Genomic DNA, 5,913 nt, shown 5'->3' on the forward strand with positions numbered 1-5,913 from the left:
CATATCTTTACCATGCCTCAGCTTTAGGTGAGAGTAGCATTTACAATTTCTAGAGGCTTCACCCAAGGAAAGCACATATATTGGGGGAAAAAGAATCCTGACATAAATAATGATTGTTGTTACTTTCACCCTTCACAGTATCTAAATGAAAACCTGCTCTTAGCATGAGTTTACAAATTCACTTTCATTAAGATATGAATGACTAATCAGTCTAAACTTTGCTGTCACCCAAGATAGCTACATTTAATGAGTCCAAGACTCTCTTCAAAAATTGTTTGTATAATATAAGGCATTGAGAATAGTGAACAGATTCATGGAGTCTTTTGGGAATCTTTGAACTCACGTTATGCACTCCCTTCTGCATTCACAGTACTGACCGTGTCTAGAGGAATTTGCATACAGAAATGCATTCAATATTAATATTTGTCTTTTATGGCATATATAGTATTTTCTAGGTAACCACTTTTGGAATATTTGTATCTCTTTTGCTGGAAAGTGAGTCTGTATGATACTCCTTTGAAAAATGTAAGTCAAAAGAGAAACTAATGTTTAAACATTAATAATTTCTGCATCTTTAGTAAATTTTTTTTTATCTTTGTAGCATCTAGCTGCCCAACTAGTCTAAAAGAATGATACGTATAGAGCAATCAAACAAAACATATTCCTCCACTAATATTTACCATTATTATAAAGGGAATAAAGGAAACTGAGAAATTCAGAAACTCCTGCCATTTACTTTCTCTTTCAGTTTTTTTAGTTAACTCTTGAGTTAATAGGAATACCTACTAAAATTAATATCTATTTTGCTTTATAACTTTCTTTTAATTTAATACATACTGGCAAATAGAAATTTGAAGATATTTTAGCACTTTTTTTTTCTATTATTCCTCTAATGTATTGAGGAATTTGATTATTTTGTTCCTCCTTAGAAATTGAATATCTATGGATGACTTCACTGAGAGACATAATGCCTTTAACGATATTTTAGAGCAATTGGTCATGCCATTTTTCTCTGAGATATTATGAATTTTCACATCTCGAATCTGACTCCAAATTTAATGTTTTCAATCTGTAAGAAGCCTTACTGTTTTACCACAGGGAGTTCTTCTCTAAGAGTAACTTAACATGAATAATCACTGTGGGATACTGGGAGGCATTTATTGAGAGAGTGGAAGGCAGGAGATTACACTTAGTTGTGAATTTGAAATTAAAAGGAAGGGGATTTGTGTGGGAGAATCATGAGCTAAGAAAGGCTGGGTCCCAGGGTTAATTAGATGGTGAGAAGATCTGAGATTCCTCAATATTATCTTAATTTCCCATTAAAATCATACAACTAAAACATTCTCTGTGTTTTTCATAACTATTTAAGTCAATAAAATATTTCAGCTTTATGAGACCTTTGTTTTATTGACTTTAAATGGCAAATGAATATAATAGATACAGATGTATTCATGAGTATAGCTTCATACTTGAAAATGAGTTACGAATAATACAACATGCATGATACAGAGTGAGCTGGGTTATCAAATGTTGAATGCTTCTCATTGGTTTGAAGGCATCTGTAGGTTATATATGCTCTACAACAGTAGTTCTCAGTGTTTTCTGGGGTCCCATGGGAACCCCAAAATCTTCTTGTGAGTCAGTAAGGCCAAAACTATTTCCATAGCAATACCATGATGGATTTGCCTTTTTCACTCTCATTATCTCACAACTGTGTATTTCCAGAGGCTACATGGCGTTCGGTATCACAATGGTTTCAATTTCAACATGGAGATGAGAAAGAGAATTTGTGATAATGTAAAGCAATAGCATCATCTCATTGAGTTTTTATCATCTAGGGTATTATAGTTATTTCTCATTAACTTGTAGTAGGTTTATCATTATTATTCTTAATGAATCAATAACTGTTTTAGGTTCTTCAGTGTTAATTTCTCACATTGTAACTGAGCCCTATATAGAAAACCTCCTTGATATCCTCAATAGCTTTGCAGAAAGAAAACCATTCTGGAGAACAATTTTTTTCATAAAAGCTGATCTAAAAGACAAACATGAAAATGGATTTTTTAGAAACTTTACTTTTTATTAGATAAATTAATAGTATAATAGTAATAACCTACTGTTTATCTGTTCATCTTTTACTCAGTTTTATGTCTCATCTCACAATATCTTTTGCACTGAGAATTTCCCTTTTACAAGTTTTGCATATGATTTGATTATAGCGCACAAATATTTTTCTTGCTTACCCCAGGGTTTGACTTAACCAGGAAGCAAAAGGAGTGCTGCCTCATGGACTTGATGTCTGCTGTGGAAATCATTTGACAAGTGTTACAAGAACTAAGTATAGTTCGTGGCAAATGTGTAACAATCTGTTTCCACAGCACCTGTCTTTATCTTGAACATGGGAATTTAGTCTTCTCTGTCATATCGATATTTCTATTTTTAAATGTTGTCTTTTTAAAGGGCAAAAGATGACTTTAATTTTAAAAATGTGCTTCTACATGAATATGCAAACCTCGAACATACTTAATGATGTTAAGTGCAGAAAATGACCGAACTAAATATTCAGCTTATTGTTACAAATTAAAAATGTGAAATATTCATTACCGATCATCCATACATAGCAGAGAAACTTGAAACTCATACATATGCTATAAATGGCGTGTTACCAGGATTCTGAATTTTCTCTTTTTGTGTGACTGATTAAAAATAATTGAAAGTCATGAAATAACCAAATTATTCTGCTGACAACCTCCTATGGAATTTCTATTTTTGCTGGCCGTTTCAAATCACAATAATAAACAATTCAAGTGTAAGTGTTTATAAGAAATATAGTCTAAATACTTTTTGTTTTAGTCTTAATAATTTCAGTTAAAATGGTGTTTATGGTCTTTTTCAATATTAAGCAGTCTAAAAACCTAGGTAAATGAAGAAAAGACATCTGAGTGTATGATTAAACAGCAAGAACAGTAGGTGTAGGGAACATCTGGAAATGGTGAGTGAGGAATGAATTCTTTTCTTGTGACATCTTGCACTGTCATTTTGGGAATCAGGGAAAACATATAAATTGTATTTATATGACTAGTTCATTTGTTCACAATTTCATAAGGTCACTGTGAGTCGAGATCGACTAGACGGCAATGGGCTTGGTTTTTTTGATTAATACAGAAATATTTCTTGAGATAAATAATGGCGGTAGATAGAAATACAACATAAATAAAATCAAAAGCCAAACCAAACCCACTGCGGTTGAGTTGATTCTGACTCATAGCGACCCTACAGGACAGAGTAGAACTGCCCCATAGAGTTTCCAAGGAGCACCTGGTGGCTTTGAATTGCCGGCCTCTTGGTTATCAGCTGTAGCACTTACCCACTATGCCACCAGGGTTTCCGATAACATTTCATAAATATTTGCTGATGAGTTAAATATGAAAGTGGGAAAAAAAAATCCTCTGCTGTCTAATTGATTCCAACTTTTAGTGACCACATAGGGCAGAGTAGAACTGCTCCCATAGGGTTTCCAAGGCTATAAATCTTTAAGGAAGCCTACTGCCACATCTTTAGTTTTCACACACACACACACACACACAAAAAGCGGCCGATGCGTTTGAACTGCTGACCTTTTGATTAGCAGACTAACACATAACCACCATGCCACTAGGGCTCCTCATTTGAAAGTTAAGGTTAATATATCAAAGATCAAGTACATACATGTCCCTAGTGACATATAAAAAAAAAAAAAAAACTTTTTTTATATAAAGCATGTGTTAAAGTTGTATTCTAATGAGATTATTTTTAAAGATTGTTCATATTTCATTTTTTATGTTTACATAAAATGCTAAAATGTGATTAAAATAATGTAATGTTTCTTATGTGATATTTCCACATTTCCTTGTATCAGTCATTGTGCCTTATGTTTGAAAGATAAATACCCAATAATGATTTCTTGTCCTGGTGTCTTGGTTTTCCTTATTCCAGCTATATTTGCTGTGTACTACCATTTAAGTAGAAGCATAAACAGAGAAAGAAAATTAAAATATACATCAGTTTCTATCATCTGCTCTTGTGTTTTGCCTAGTAATTCTCTTTTAAGTAAATCAAATTGCAGAAATTACATTTACATGTGGATCAGAAAAGCGACACAAACTTCTGACTTTACAGATGGCTGTTTTCGATAGCAGTTTAGAAATAACTAATTGGTCATGCCTGACAAGTAATAGCAGTTTTTCCAAGATAAACAAATGTTCACATTTTTCACGCTTAATCAGAGGCTTTATGTGCAAAAATGACCAAACGTATCATCTATTCTAAGCCTCCTGTGTTATTTTGTAATAAACGACCCTCTGTACTTTGATTTGACTGAGTTTGTCTATGATGACCAGAGAGTCTGATTACATGGCAGATGGTTTTGGGAGAAGGGCTTGTCTTCTTAGAAGTAAGCAGATAAGCACTTCTCCATATTTCAGACATACTCTATCAACCTGCCTCTGCTACTTTTGATGCAAAGGTAAGATCCAAGAGATCAATGCCTCAATGTCGTTCCCTTTGCTTGTAAGAAATATATCCACTATCACCCCGTGCACATATCAGAATGTCAGGCTTATTGGGAAGGGAAATAAAAGCATGTTCCTGTGTTCATGGGCTGGATATTATTAATGTGGACACTTTTTTCTGAAACTCAGTTCTTGTTAATTGGTGTCTAGTCGGTTCTGACACGTGTTGACTTTATTTACAACAGAACAAAATATTGCCCAGTCCTGTGCCATCTTCATGATCAGTGGTATATTTAAGTTCATTGCTGTAGCTAGTATGTCAAAGCACCTCATTAAGGATTTCTTTAATTTTCATTGGTTAAGCAAACACGATGTCCTTTTGTAGAGATTAGCCTTTCCTGATGATGTGTCCAATGTAAGTGAGTAGGCATCTTGCCATCCTTGCTTCTAAGGCACATTATGGCTGTATTTCTTCTAAGACTGATTTGTTTGTTCTTTTGGCAGAATATTGAATATTCTTTTGGAAAAAAAAATTTAGGGGGGGAGAATATTAAACACTCTTTGCCAACACCACAACTGAAATGCATCAATTTTACTTCTGTCTTCCTTTCCATTGACCCGCTTCTGCATGCTTATGAGGTGATTAAAAAGACCATGGCTTTGGTCAGCTTCACCCTGGTCATCAAGTGACTACTTTATAGAACTTTACAGTGACCTTTTGTAGCACAGTTGCACAGCGCAATGCATTGTTTGATTTATTGACTATTGCTTCCATAGATATTAATTGCGGATCCAAGTAGAATAAAATATTTGAGAACTTCAATTTCTTCTTCGTTTATCATAATGTTGTTTATAGGTCCAGTTGTGATAATTTCTCATTTTCTTTATGTTCAGGTGTAATCCATGCTGAAAACTGTGGTCTTTTACCTTCATCAGTTATTGCTTCAAGTCCTCTTTACTTTAGGCAAGCAAGATTGTGTCATCTGCATATCACAGGTTGTTAAAAGAGCCTTTCTTGAATCCTGAGGCAGTGTTCTTCATATAGTTTGACTTCAAGAATTATTTGTTCAGCATACAGATTGAATAAGGTGAAATGATACAACCTTGCTGTATGCCTTTTAAAATTTTTAACTGCTCAATATCCTTTTTTATGTTCAAATGACTGCCTCTTGATCCATGTACAAATTCTGCATGAGCACAATTAAATGTTCTGTAATTTCCATTCTTTCAAATATCATCCATCATTTGTTATGAGCCATGTAGTTGAATGCCTTCATGTAGTCAATAAAACACAGGCAAACATCATTCTGGTATTCTTTATATTCAGCCTAGATCCCTTGATAGCACTTGCTCTACATCCTATGCTGAATCCAGCTTCAACTTCTAGAGATTTTCTGTCAATGTATAGTTGCAATCATTTATG

Source organism: Loxodonta africana, chromosome 5, assembly GCF_030014295.1.
Source record: "Loxodonta africana isolate mLoxAfr1 chromosome 5, mLoxAfr1.hap2, whole genome shotgun sequence".
Classification (NCBI taxonomy): Eukaryota; Metazoa; Chordata; class Mammalia; order Proboscidea; family Elephantidae; genus Loxodonta; species Loxodonta africana.